The sequence below is a fragment of the Magnolia sinica genome, chromosome 6 (assembly GCF_029962835.1).
Source record: "Magnolia sinica isolate HGM2019 chromosome 6, MsV1, whole genome shotgun sequence".
Taxonomy (NCBI): Eukaryota; Viridiplantae; Streptophyta; class Magnoliopsida; order Magnoliales; family Magnoliaceae; genus Magnolia; species Magnolia sinica.
In genome coordinates, this window is record NC_080578.1 from 41,791,692 (window position 1) to 41,808,200 (window position 16,509).

Consider the following 16,509-nt stretch of genomic DNA (forward strand, 5'->3'; position numbering starts at 1 on the left):
GTCCAATATGGCCCAGACAAAACAATATTTCTCGAGTCATTTGTATAGGTGGGGGCCTACTCATATCTTGTGTGTAGGGTCCACCCCGGACGCCCAAAGATAGCCCGAAACTTAGATATATTATGTAAATCAAACCTACAGTTTTAGAGGTAGAATCTGTCCCGACTTAACAGCTATGATCTATTATGTAAATCAAGGTAGTTCCACACTTCAGTGGGCCTCACACCAGTCCACACAATGTATAGACAATCAAGAATATATGCAACATAAAAGATGATTCATAAAAAGTCCCTACTAAACCATTTTTAACATAATGATAACATAGATCAACAATAATCATTCCTGCAAGTGGTTGCCCACGAAGAAACCTTTAATGACTGCTAGGATGAAACCACATACATCGTAACTGGGTCCCACTTTGTTGGGCCCTCGGCAAGGAATATGGATGGCATAGATGATAAAACACATACATCTGACGGACCCACTGTGGGCGGATGGACGACATGGATAAAGCATACATCATGGAAGGTCCCACTACATGTCGGCCACCTGCTGACCTCCCACAGTCAGCATGCAAGTGCATGTTTGGGATCCCACGTCCAGTGGGCCCCTCTCAATCAGAAAGAAGAAAGAAAAGAAAGATAGGATGAAAGAAAAAAAAAAACCCCCCACATGATTCATGGCCCCCCAAGGACAGGTAAGGTGGCACACAAACATCATGGGGGGCCTGATGATCAATTGGCCCCACCTCCGAAGGCTCTTAAACAATTTGGAGGCAAAAAAAATAAAACCATGATGGAAGCATATGCACGCCCCTTGCTACAAAACACATGCATCAGGTGGGGCCCACAGTCAGTGGACCCCATCAAAATCTACCACACGGCTGCCATACGCCCCTACACACGTCATAGGTGGGTTCCACGTCCAACAAGGACCCACAACATCCTATAAAACGTAGGTTTCTCCCACTACTTATAAAGCCGGTTCGGTTTGGACCTCTCACAAGCACAATGGGCTCCAACACTTGGTGGGCCACCTAGCTACTTTCATGGTCAGCAACATGCATACACAGGAGCACTAAACAGCTGGCCCCACTCACACGAAACAAAAAGAAAGGAAATGGAAAGAAAGGAGGGAGAAGAAGGGAGGTGATGGCGTAGACTCACCTTAACACCAAGGGAGGTGGACGGCTGACCGGGCGAGGGGGCTGCTCCTCTCCATTTCTTCTCTCTCACGTCCCTCATCTCTCTCAACTCTCTGTTGGATGTTGGGGGAGCGTTTGGGCGTCCGGGCGACAAAGGAGAAGGGAGGAAGAAGGTGGGGGTTCGGGCGTGCAAGCATGGTGGGCGTCCATGAGAGGGGCGTCTCTCTCCCCTTCCATTTTCTTCTTCTTCTTCTTCTTCTTCTTCTTCTTCTTTTTTGACATCAATGAGAAACAGAGAAAGGAGAAATTTGCATGGGAGAAGGGGCTGGAGTTATAATGCCATTTTAGTTTTTAAGGAGTGGATTAATGCATTGAATATTTTCAAGGTTATGCAATCAAGTGCATGCAGCATTTTTCAAGAGAAGGATTAACAAGTTCTGGGAGAATGCGCATGCAATGAATGCTGGAACGGGAACGGCTGTCTACGGAAGTGTGCTGGGCGTGGCCCAAGTGGGACCCATAGTAGCCGGGCCACACACAAATCTGTACAAACCTCAGGGTTTTGATCAAATGGTAATTTCTTCGCTCTGGTGTCGGATTGACGCATGATTTTTGCGGTCGCAACGGGAGTAACGATGCATTCCACGTGACGGAGGCCTCAAGGTCATTCGGGACAGATCACTCCTGTTGAGTTGTTGGGTGCATTGGGGTGCGATGGATCATCTATCAATGGTATGGATTGGGACACATGTGTGCACAAATAATGTAACGTTTCGAAAAAATCCATAGAAGGACCCAAGTACCACCTCAGGCAGAAATTACCCAGGATCATAACCTTTAGAAAATTAGGATTATGTTAGCAAGTGTTAAACTAGAGTGCTTGTGAAATTAGCACTAATCACTTTAAATATGATCTGCAAGACCAAAAACGTGTAGAATCATTGACGCTACATTATCCTGAAATCTAGAATTCATCTCAAAACCCGGTTGCTCTCGGGAGCACACCGAAACTCTGTATCGGACCTGGACCGCACGTCGAAAGTCCGATGACCCCGAAACTATACGGATATGACCGCATTACTGGACTTGACGACCCCCTCGAAAATCAAGTCTTAATTGTGTTTAGAACTACACAACTTGAGCTCGGAGCGAAGAATATGAGAAACGTGAAAATATTTAGAAATAAAAATCCGAATTTAAGTAATCTGAGTCGTGTCGCTTACAGGCCAAATATAAGGATTCAAACCGTCAAAATCTGACCCAAATACACCCTCGGATCAGGAGAAATGTCCCTCACATGTCGATGTACTTGTGATCCTGATCAAGTGACCGTGACCGTTGAACTGAAACTGATCCGCCACGGTTGATCTGTAAATCCGATCGGAACGAAAACTCAGCCTGACCTAGATCCATGGTCAGGGAGCTTAAGTTCGACTGCAAAAGGGCCACCAGAAGGGCTCGGTTGGCCTGGAACGGCCCATATTTGGATATAACCTAAGTATACCTTGGCCCTGGGGCCATTCCCATCAAACTTGGGTCTATATAAGGACCTTAAACACTCTCTCTCATACCCCATACGAATTTGATAAAACCCTAGGAGAGAGAGAAGAGAAAAGAGAAGGGAAAAGAGGGAAAGTAAGAGTGAGAGTTGGAGATTCCTCCTGGGATTCGATCTCATTGCTCCTCGGCCTTAGCTACCGCATCTACATCACTAATTCGGCGTTTCCAACAACGTACTTGGCTAAGAAAATCTAACCATAATCTGTTTTAGGGTTTCATATAGTGTAAGTTATGAAATATCTAACCTAGGTTATGCTATAGGTTGTCAATCTGCCGTAGACAAAGACTTAGCTTTAAAACTGAGTTCCTTACAAGTCTACCGGCGAAAGGTGCGAACTATAAACGTATAGGTTATGGTTTTCAAGGCTTTCAATGTCGGTTAATGGTTTATTATTAATATGGGTACAATTTCACATGCTAAATGCGATGTTTGTATTGCGTTTCTGATATATATGAACTATATTGAGATTTGTGTATTCCATGTATATGTAGAAAGTATCGTATACGTATGAAATATAAACATGTGTTTGTCATGATTAATTATCGTGTGTTTATGCTAGTTATATGTGTAACAACTCCTTGGCGAAATGATTTGTCCTAATATGTGCCATCACCAACATACATCATGTATGTTGGAATATGTAGTCTAAGTGTTTGTAGAAATGTCTGAATGAACAAGTGTGTAATATATTGTACTTTATATGGGCGTTAAGAAGAGATTCTCAACTACCTTAACGATGTGTATGATTTCCTCCATGTAACTTACATTCTTTGACTATTTTACTTAGACACTGCTTATGTGTAAATTCATGTTTAAGTTGAAATCCATCAAATGCTCACATGCTTGTACGAATGGAATTGTTGATTCATTACTGTTCTGTTTTGCCTGTATGATTATCTGTTATAATTGAATGCGTTTAGGACTACGAAATAGTCCAGGCAATCGGTAACAGGTGCTGAATAGGTGGCTGAGGTTGTCTCGCCACATATGACGTGATCGATGAATCCGAGCCGTACTTGGGTGGTCGGCAGTGGTTAGGCCACACGGAGTACTCACGCACTTCATGTCAATCAACTCAACGTGCGTTCGTACTAATCGAGCTCGTCAAGTAACCCGATTGGCCCTATTGTATGTTCACCATGTATGGACGCTACTCCTTGAATCTAAGGTACCAAACTCACCAGTGAAAATCCTTTTAAACCTTGGTACCTCGATCCGCTAAGACTCATGAGCCGGGCATGGTGGTATGGGACACCGTAGTCGAGCTGTCGGCCTACGCTGGGGTAACGAGCCTCCCCGTAGTGACCAGTGAGCAACCTAGACTGATGAGCCGAATACGGTGGTATGAGACACTGTATTCGAGCTGTCGGCCTACACTGATAAGGTGACGAGCCCTTTATAGTGACCTCGAGCGTACACTAAGACTGCGTAGAGGCGACGAGCCCCTACGTAACAACAAGAGTACACTAGGTCTGCACTGATAAGGTGACGAGCCCTTTGCAGCGACCTAGAACCGTATCATCGTATGAGATTTGCTAGGACTGACGACCCTAGAATAGATCATTGTTTGGAAATTGATATAAGGGAGGTACCTTAGCTTCCCAATCCTGCTGTATGAAAAGGACTAATAATAACTCGATAATCACGCTCATATCATCGCACTGCATGTGCTCCTGGTTGAAGAGCACAGAGGGAAGAAAGCATGTCGCGACCGTAAGATGGTGTCGCACGAGGGAGTGTAGGCGAGGGCATGCATCATGCTTACATTTCATCCTTGCATTAATCAGAGTACTTAGGGATATTTAATTGTATTACTTTATCATTACTGCTTGATTGAATTGATAACATGTTAACCTTTGCTTTATTGTTCCACTGAGTTGATCACTCACTCCCATGTTATGGGACGGTATTCTGAACTCCCACCAGACTCTGTCTTAGTTACAGATGATGATGCGACTCAGAAAGCGAAGCCCGATTACTATGATGATCAGGATGAGTTCTCATATATGCAGTTCTCCGGTGGTTTCTCTTAGGCCATCCAGATCGACGGGGCTACAGGGTTTATTTTGCAGTTGAACTATTTTGAACTATTACATGTATATGATGACTCAATGATGTATTCATACTTTGGATACCGATCGTGATCTTTTTGGTTCATACACGTTTATATACATTTTTCAGTCTTCCACTTGCGTTGTATGAATTGATCTGGAGTATGAATTACTGTTTTGGTATAATCTCACTCATAATTAATGCACTAACACAGACAACATTTAATCATCATTATTTATGTTGCATAAGTGATGCGTTGGAACTCGTGGATTGAGTTTATGCTCGACCCCTGATTTTCAGGGCGTTACAAACAGTGTGATAAAAGACCGGGATTCCACAAAACTAGTTTTTCAAACGATTAATCAGGAACCTAATAATGCCCAGATGCATTGAATGTATCATTAATCCAGCCTTTATTAGTTTGATTTGCAACCATATATTTAATGAGCATATACAACTAATGGCCAACATTGATTCAACATGTAGACCTTGCTATTGAATTACATGTACATTCAACAAAAAAAGGTTCTTCCTAACAAAGCCAATAAGGCAAGATAATTCACAATGATAGTAAGTCTACAACTAATTACATTTAATCTAAACATAAGGTGGCTAATAGTTCGAGGTGTAATCTCATACATGTATTTAAATATATGAATCACGACGAGAGCAATCTGGGTCACGAGGGTTAACCCATAATCGCTATGCATGTCACCAATGAATTTTGGTTGCCGGCTTCGTGATTCCAAATATTTTAACATACAACCTATATATCTACACTAGGCATGTTGAAATTCCTATTCACATAAATTCTATAGGGCAAGTTGTCACGCCTCAAACTCGGAAACCGGGCTCACAAAATTTTCGATCGCCGAATCCGGCACCGACAGCCTCCGTAGTACCCCATTCTCGGCTCCCGGCATCTATACACCAGGTTCCGATCCTGGGATCCTACAAGGAGGATTTCAAACATGATTTTGATTCGGTATAAGCATAACCATAAGCATAACCCACGAACAAAAATCACAAGAACACCATCACAAAATCCACTATGATAAAAAACTTTGAGTACAATGCGTATGAAAGAGAAATACAATATAATGAAAGTAACAGAAACTCCAGAAGCTCGGCTGCACACTCCAACAACGGCGAGGCTATGACTGCGTCCTAGTGTCACCTACACGCATCAATCGTGCATAAGCTTATAGAAAGCCTAGAGTGTGGTGTAAGTGTGTGTGCAATATGAGCGTGCTCAAAATGCAAGGTCAGAGTAATGAGGGATCATGTTGATGAGTACATGAATGCAAGCAGTCGTACCAAGGCTATGAGGTGCAAGATATGAATGCTATCGGCCATAACACGGCTATGCGATGCGAGATGCAACTCAAGCATGCCAATCCTCATCATATATCAGTACAGTTCTCATTCTGGATAATCACTTGGGTTTAGTACACTCCAAATGGCACTGCCGCTCTCCCAGCCGCACAGTCCAAGTGAGCGTAAGAAACCTCACTATCCGCCTAGCCAATAGTTTGCCAATACTTATCCGACACATCGATAGCGGACCCATTTACGAGCTGGTCAAACTCAGCCTAGTAATACCCCCTACCCTCGGGCCGGTAAGGCCACACTCTTTTCCAACCGACCACGACACAGTGGGAGATGCGGTCTCCTGGTATTCGGTCCTTGTGCACTCATATATCCACTCGGTCTTGACGTTGGAGTCATCCTCTGGTACCATCGGGTTTATGAATTTTCACTCAGGGACATCTATGGCGCCCCAATGCTTAGTAACAATATTTCTGGTGTCCGATCCTTCCATCTATGATGTGCCTGTGGAGGTCATAGCCCTGATGTCACTAAGGGTATAGAGATTATGTCATACAATTCCAAGTGCATGAATCACACTACCAGTCATGCAACAATCTTGCGCGTACCGCGCGCTTATGAAGGACAACTCCGCCTATCAGGGAGCCCATAAATAATCTGTCCGAAGGCATATGCTATGATCAGTCACTCCACATAATAGGATACATATGATGCGTATGATCATGAATCTATACTAAACATATTATGTGGTGATGGACTCTGTTCATAACAAAAATGGGCCTAGACGGCTTACACACTACAAGTATGGACCTAACAATGGGCCCTAGGGAGAGTGACAATGTGGATATTTAACCAACATCATCCTTACAATGTGGACATCAAACCATTATTGCTCCCAAGGCACGGCCTGCCATGAACATCATTACATAGACCATGGAAGAATCACATATTGCAATGGGCCTTAGGTATATCCCATTGGGCCTCGACCCAAGGACTCCAAATACATCAAATGGGCCGCATCACATGGGCCTTATATTCATCAAGTGGGCCGCATCAATGGGCCGCATTAATGGGTCTTATGTACATTACAATGGGCCATAACCCATGGGCCTTGAATACATCAAATGGGCCCTCATATCGCAAGTGGGCCAGATCACATGGGTCATATGTACATCAAATGGGCTACGCCAATAGGCCCTATGTATATCAAATGGGCCACACCCAAATATAAGTGGTGATAATGATTTCCACCATTAAAATTCCCAAGACCCACCATAACATTTATTTCTCATCCAATCTGATCATAGGGTCACACAATCCTGAATTAAGAGGAAAAACAAATTTCATATTAATCCAAAACTTCTATATTCCCAAGAGATTCCAATGGTAGACATTCAATCCTCACTGTGCAATGTGGTCCACTTGATAAATAGATCTGCCTTATTTTTATCTCAAGCCTTAAAATTATCTTTCAAAAATGGTTGGACGGTTTGGATGCAACACATGCATTATGGTGGGTCACATAGGGATGGACAACATAGATGAATCACATACCTCATGGTGGAGATCCACATTGATGAGAGGTGTGGATACAATACATACATCAGTGAGTCCCATGTGGGGCCACCATAATGTTTATTTTCCACCCAACCTGTGGATAAGGTCACACAGACCTGGGGCCCACCGTAATGTTTATTTTCCACCCAACCTGTGGATAAGGTCACACGGACCTGGGTGAAGAGTAAAAACACATTTCATATCTGATCCAAAACTTCTGCAACCCAAAAAGGGTTTCAATGGCAGACGCTCAATCCACACTTTTCCTTGCCATGTGAGCCACCTGAGCTGTGTATACGGCTGACTTTTAGGTGGCCCATAGCTAAGAGGGAGGCCCACCAAATACACGGTATTGATGTTCAACTCACATCATGGTGGGGCCTGAGGTGGGGCCCACTGCCCATCGTCCGTGCAAAGCAACGGACGCTGCTTGCTGCAGCGTCCAGAGACGCTAACAGCAACAGCGTCTGCTATTGCATATATATATATTTTTTTGAAAATAGGGTTTTTCCATGTTTTTTTGTATGTGGGGCCCACATCAGGTAAATCCTACCCAGCCATTGGTCCCCATGGCTCAATACAAACCCGCCCAATATTCAATGGGTTTTTGTGTACAAAAGTATCAGGGTGTATTTCAATGGTAACAATATTATTCTCTATGTTATGGCCCGCCAGAAGGTCGGATTGGCGTCATTTTTCGGCTTAACACCTAAAATGATCTGGGGAACTGGATGGCATGGATTGAATTCATACTTCAAGGTGGGGCCTGCATGAGCAGCCCACCCCAAACACCAAATATATGAATAATATTATATATATATATATATATATATATATATATATATATATATATATATTAGCTGTTAGTGCACACCCAAGGCAGTACACGCACTCCATGTTAGCCACGCCCTACGTCTAGCGTCCAAGGACACTGGACAGCATGGATATAACACAAGCGTCGTGGTAGGTCCCACATGTACGTGGCCCACCATGCATATATATATATATATATATATATATATATATATATATGTTTGTGTGTGTGTGTGTATTAATATAATATTATGATAATATAAATATAATATACTATATACACTATATATATGGTGGATCTCTCCTGAAATGCGGTGGGCCACACTGTCTGATGGATAGAGTATATTTAACACAAATCGGTGGGGCCCACATCATTCTAGGGGGAGGATAAAGAAAGAGAGAAAAAAAAATGAGAGAGACGGCGATAGAGAGACCCCGCCACTATGGGCCCCTCATAGTTACATCATATACATCAAATGGGTCCCACCAACAAGTGGGCCCTAAAATAAGAATTAACGGTAGATCACCCACCTATTACACTCCTCCTTGATCCCTTAGCCTCCTTAGCTCCTTGCCTTCAATGTTGATGGAGGTAGATGATGAATAAATGGTTGAGAAGGAAGATGAGAGAGTGGGAAGGTGGGCCACACTTGTTGTTTTGGGAGAGTTGGGGAGGTTTGGACGTATGGAGTTTTTTTTTGTTGCTTGGGAGAGTATTTTGAGAAATAAGGGAGAGAGAGAAATGATGGGATTAAAGGGATGGATGGAGTGGTGGTTGTAACGAAAGGGTATGGATAGGTAAGGTTTGGTTTGAAATTTGTAAAAGAGGGATGGGTAGGGGAGAGAGAGAGTTGACTTATGGAAAAAGGAGGGATAGGTGTTATACTTGGAGTATGGCTTGTACTTTACATTGATTGATTGATTGATTGATGGGACATGTTGTGGAGATTCCCTCAAAATTCACAACGCGCGGCGTTTCTTTAGAATGAACGCAGACCCACATCTTCTGGCACGGGTATCGGATCGGTGCGCGAGTCGCGGCATTGGAACCGCAGTGACGGCGCGGTCGCTAAGGTACAAGTTTCGAATCGAGCCGATGTTGGTATGTAGGACTCGGCTTAGGATCGCGTGCAAACGTCGGATACGGGTCAAGGATTTCTGGAATTCAACCGGGAGGACCGCGGAAGCCTACGGAACGGTACGGACTAGGATACAGGTCTTACACAAGCCATATCCAAATGATTTGACCATTATAGAAATTATGTGTGTGTGTGTGAGAGAGAGAGAGGGAGAATTAATCTACATAAATGACTGAACATGTTATGTGTCTATACACAGATTTTCAAAATTAAGAATTCTACTAATTAATGTCAAAATTAAGATATATAGCTTAGGTAATATAAACTATTACATGATTCATACCTAACAATCCTAGGATTAACACGTAGCATAAATCATAAGGGTTATCATATGACTCATGGTTTAATAAGAATGATTATACAAATATTGAGATTATCGTAAGACCAAAAATGTCGAAGGAAAGCTTGAAGGGCATTTCATCACCTTCGAATCAGAATTCCTCGACACGAGTGCAACCCTAACATCGGAAATTTGAGAAAAATACTCCAAACAAAAAGTCAGAGTACAAGTGATGTAGAGCGGGTCGTGGACACTTTCATGTCCAAGATGGATCAGAGAAGGCTCGATCAAAGGCAGAAGTCATCAAGACTGTCAAAACCTTAAAACAGGCATATCTCGCAAACCGGAATGATTTACTCGAAGTACCATATATAATTTTGGGGTGGGACGAGCTACTTTAGCCAACCAACCCTGCTATGCTAGGTTACCCACACTGAATTTGCGAGATTCCATCATATTGATGGCCGAATTCCATGTTTAATTCTATTTTATTATAAATAATAAGTTTTTGTTTGATTATAACTCTTCATCCGTTGGGCTTTAGGGGTTGTGCCCAACATGAAAAGTGTTTAGAAAAATTAGGAGAATAATGTGGTTGAGCCACATAAGACACTTACTATAAATAGAAAATTTACTATTTATAGTAAGTTATGAATTTTAGAGAGTTTTAGTTATAGTTTAATTCTTAAACTTCTTCTTGGTCATGGTATCCCTATTTAAAGGGTTGTAAACTCGTTTATTTCATTCATCTATCAATCAATTTATGAATTTTCATAAACACAATTTTTATTTTCTTGATTTTTTTTTGTGGATTCGAGAAGTCTCTGTGAGGAGTCCAGATAAGCTCCATGGATTCGGAGTAGTTATCCTTGAGGAAGACGGTGATCGACCTCATCACATTCATCCCTGTGTCAATTAGTATCAGAGTAAGGACTCCTGTCATGCCCTAAATTCGGGGACAGACAGCTTCCGTGATGCCCTGAATCTGGCACTCGACTTCCATACACCAAGTCCCGAGTTCAGCGCACCACAAGGAAGATTTTCGATTGAATTTTTATATATACATAATAATACCTGAGCATGAAGATCTATAATCAAAATACTAAGCAACACTCTCCATTATAAATCCTGATGGTTACAAGTACAATGCATTCCAAAAGGTACATAACGTCAACTTTGCCAAATCAAAAAATAGATGCAATGCATCAAGAAAGCTAAGTCTTCCAAGTTACTCTAGCCCTGAAAAAAATGGAAAATAGAAAGCTTAGGAAAAAAGCCTAGTGAGTACATACGTCTGTGCAGTGTGTCATACATACAAGCAAGATAAATATGCCACGAAGAAATCATGTATGGTGAAAGGCGTGTAGTACATAAGGTATGATGTCAATGCCAATGCAATGCATATGCATCGTAGTAATACTCCGAGTCAATGCTACCAGCATCACCAAGTCATATTTTCATTTCTCCTGTACCATAGCCATAACCGTATTACACGCATCCATAATCACATCATCATCATCATATTATCATGTCATATCATAACTGTATATCTCAGGAAAACACCATGGTCGACACCCATGCACTAGACATCAGTAATCGACCTCGCATACCAGCCCTGCGGTGGACTTCCACCAACTGTATATCATGGGAAACACCGTGGTCAACACTCATGCACCAGACACTAGCAATCGACCTCGCATAACTGCCCTGCGGTGGACTTTCACCCAGCATGCCAGTAGCGGACCTCATTCGTGCTTCTCCTTGCCAGCGGGTCAGACCGGTCCCTGTTTGTACCTTAGCCCTTAAGCAGGTTGGACCCACCACTTTTCAACCCGACCTTGTCAGTGGGAGTTAAATCCATGACCCATGTATCCACTCGACCCGACAGTGAGGTATCCCTAGCTAGCATCAGGGTTTAAGGACTTTTAACCCAAGGGGCACATCATCCCCTACTATTTCCACACTTCCGGTGTCTCATTCATTTTCAGGGATAATCCAAGTCATCATCATGGATGTACATTTCATCGTCAAGATTTAACTCATATTATACGGCACGACTGTAGTATTTCGATCATCATGTATGTCATGATTATGCATGAATTCAAGCAATCATAATAAGACATACGTTCAAGTGCATGTGGTACGCATATAATGTCATGAGTTTAGGGTCTATTTAACCTTTAAAGAAAAAATGACATATAATCATCATATGTCACTATCAACTATATCAATCCATGATTATATGACTAAACTGAAGAGGACATATCTTACACATGAACAAATGTATTAAAGTACACTTGCGCATACCATCATTCCATGGTGCATGAGTATAATCAATATCAACATGGTTAAATAGATGAATTTAGTATGCTAGGGAGTAGAACAACATTAGTCAAGATATTAAATCACATGCTCCTATTAACCATAATCACCAACATTACTAATATCATTCATAGCTATCATAATCACGAGCATTAATTGTATTTAGAGTTACACCATACCCTTCACAAGATAGATATTCCATTAGCGGCTTTGGCCCGACATGATTTCTTCTATTGGGACTACATGGCTATACCCTAAGTGAGCCTTATGGTTAATGAGTGGTGGTGACTTAAAGTACATGCACCAAGTAGTTATGAGATGAAAGACATAGATATAACATATAGTAAATGATCCACAGTAGATTGTTAGTAGGTTGGATTACAAATAATTATCATAGTAGTTCTACAATGGTTTGGAAGGCACAGGTAAACCTCATAAGATACAGTGAGCCCTAAGTTGAACGACTTGGGTATATAATATACACATAAAAGTTAGTCACGGTTGGATGATGTGGGTTTGTCTCATACAACATAGTGGGTCCTACTTCCAAGTGGTATTGCAAGCAAATGGGTCCACAGACAAACATTACAATGGGTCACAACAAGTAGATAGTATAGGTAACTCACACTCATTAAGGTAGTACAAGAAAGAACAGTTTAGATGCACAAGGCACATGTCAGCAGGCTCCATGATCAAACTGTTTGGTTAGCAAAACAATTGAACAGTGCGGATAAAATACGTACATTGATTGGGTTCACAAGTGTTCGAAAGTTATACGTTCAATTAACACTATTTCATATCGTCTGACTTATTTAGGAATTGGATCTGGGTCATTTTGGAATCATATTCTAGAATTAGATAGACTAATGGATAAATCGTGAAATATGCAATACTTACATCAAGGTAGGATTCATAATCAATCTGACATACGTCCTAAGTTCACATACCTAAGAGGTTAATGACACACGTCCTAAGTTCACATACCTAAGAGGTTACACCATCAATATAGTCCATGAGTCTGATTAATCACACAATTCTCACATGCCCACATGGTCTTATGGCCACTCCATTATCAGAAGTCCATATGGTTGAGTGGCCACACAAATGTCACTCTACTTATCATTAATAAATGATTTAAGGTCACATGGTTACTTATCATAACTCATCATCTATGGGCAACCACTTTATTAAGCTCCCACATGATCAGGTGGTCGATGCCATAATTTCACTTGGTTGAGTGGACATATAATTAATATCCTGGTCTAGTGACCGCATCTCAAAGCATCCAAGGCATAATCACAAGTATACCCACCATTCCCGGTGACACTAACTTTTAAACTATACTGCCCTATACTTCATACGGAGAATGACTCGGATTCGGTGTCACATGATCAGGAGGCCAAGAACTAGCTTCCATCATATCAGATATAGTTTAGTGGTCCCCACATCTGCCTCACTTATGAGCATAATGTAAGGATTGTATTTATGTCGCATGACACCGAATTGAAGGTCACTCCATTATCAAGTTGTATAATTGAACTTATATCATAATTGTCATGACTAAGAAAATCTGCACGTACAACCCGATTGTTCATGGTTTAAGTGACTATGGCTATGCCTATAAGCACGCGGTCATGTCATTGGGTGGTCACCAATGCCACATGATTTCATGTAGTTGGTTGGCCTTGTGTGCATTTTGTAATCATACGGTTAGATGACTACATATACTCCACAATTGCATATGATTAAGTGGTCATACATACGTCACATGCCCACATGATTAAGGCGTCAAACATATATATCACATCCTCACACCACTAGAGTCTACATATTTGTTATAATTGAACATATTTATGGGTTTAAACACATGTCATATAATCCTACTACTTAGGGCCGCGCTCTAACCAAAGTGCTAAGTGGTGAAGGGTTGTGCACTCATTATATAATTAGGTAATCTAAGGCAGCAACATAGTACAAGTGGTGAAGGGCTATACACACAGCATAATTTCACATGATTCAAAATAGTATACATTCAACACATAGAGATCACAAACTCTTGTCGAAGAGGGCTAATGGTTGGCCTAAACAAAGCTACCACTGATGGGCCCACATGACATTCACTCAAAATGGGCCTTAACATTCCTGGGCCCACACATTAATGGAGTTCACAATAGGTTCTATGCGGCGGAGCTCATGGGGTTATGCATTCGTCATACTTGTATCAATTTTAGGCTGTCCACGCACTACATGGTCACATGATTGTACACCGTCAATATATAGAAATTTTAACAAAGATCTGGACCATTCACATATCACATTTACAAACAATCCAATTTACAAAATTACTGGGCCACCAATCCATGGTGGGCCTGGGGCTTAAAATCAAGTCAATTTGTGGCACATGTGGGCCACACCACACGCAAAAATTGAGAGGATTACCCTCCATTAAAACATTCATAATTACTTGTTGGGCCACCGAGGCGTGGATCACAAATCCAGCCCATCCATTATGTGTGTCCCACTTGGTTAAGGGGTCAGACCAAGTTTCAGATACATCCAAATTTCAGGTGGATCCCAACAAGTTCTTTTATATGCTTGAGCTCGCTCTGAGTTGTACAAATGGTTCAAGGAGATCAAAGTTACATGGATCCCAAAGTGATGTATTTATTATACTTACATTGTTCATCTATATTTAGAGATCATTTTAGAGCATTATCCAAACAAAATGAATCATATCCAAAGATTATCTAGATAATGATTTTACCGTTTAAATAATTTACAGGGCCCACCATAACGTTTATTTTCCATTCAATCTGTTCATAAGGTCATAATGACCTGATTAAGGGGAAGAACAAATTTCATATTTGTCTAAAATTTCTGTGATCCAGAAAGGGTTCCAATAGTAGGCGTTCAATCCCCCGCTGCTTTTGTAGTGTGGACCACTTGATAGTTAGATCTGTTTTATTTTTCTTCTTAAGCCTTAAGCTCGCCAAATGGATGGACGGTTTGGATATATTACATACCTCATGATCAGACCCACAAATATTACTTATTCATATATATATACACACACACACATACACATATATATATATAAATCAGATATATATATATATATATTACTTATTCATATATATATATATATATTTATTATTATTTTTTTATGGTGTGGGCCACCTGAGTTCCATGTACGGCTGAATTTTGGGGTATCCCACTTTCTAAAGGGGACCCATCAAATGCACGTTGTAGTTGGTCGATATACATCATGGTGGGGCCCGCTGTCCCTGCCCGTTCCAAGCAGCAATAGCTGCAGCGTCCTTGGACCCTATATATATATATATATATTTTTTTTGTAGTGTGGTTTTTCATAGGTGGGGTGCACATCAAGATAATCAAGTCCATCTGTTGCATTCTCTGGCTCGTGACACATCCAATGAGTCTAATATGCAGCATGCTTTGACGCACAGAAACATCACAGCGGGCCCTAACAGTTTAACATTATTAAAATAGTCTTTTTGATGGTGTGGCCTACCAGAGATTTGGATTGGCTTCGTGTTTCAGCTCAATGCCTAAAATGAGTTGGAAAATTGGATGGATGGCGTGGATTAAATACATACATTATGGGTGGGGCCTATTGTGGGTCCCACACTCTCCCCCTTATAATAAGGAACAGGGACGCTACTTGCTGCAACGTGCTCTGGACGCTGGCAGCAACAACGTCCACTCTCCTCTCTCTCTTTTTTTTAAAAATTTTTTTTTTTTATTTTGAAGTGTGCACATGTGAGCATGGGTGTGTGTGAGTTTGGTCAGCCAAATGGGCCATGCTTGGATGGTTGGATGACTATAAGGGTCATAGTGGGGCCATGTTTTGCTGACCAAGTTGATATTTATGTTTCCTCTTCATCCACGTCCTTATGACCATATACCCATGTATGATGATTAGTTTACATCACGATGGGCCCACGGCTAGTGGATCCCACACAAGCTTTAGATCAAGCTAATATTTATTTCATCTCACCATCTATATATGTGTAACCATATATCATAATGAGCCTTACCATCAATGGGTCCTACATCATCATTATCATTATCATCACATCATCACCACCACAATTAATCATCTAAATAATCAAGAAAGAAAATAAACCATAAGAGTGGAGGGGTGTACTTACCTTGATAGATTAGATGGATGGTTGAGATGGATGGAAGGGATGAGATTGATGGAGTTGATGGCCCACCGAAATCACTCCTCTCTCTCTCTCCTTATGTAGAAAAATGGTGAAATGCTAAGGGATGAAGGACTATTTGTAGA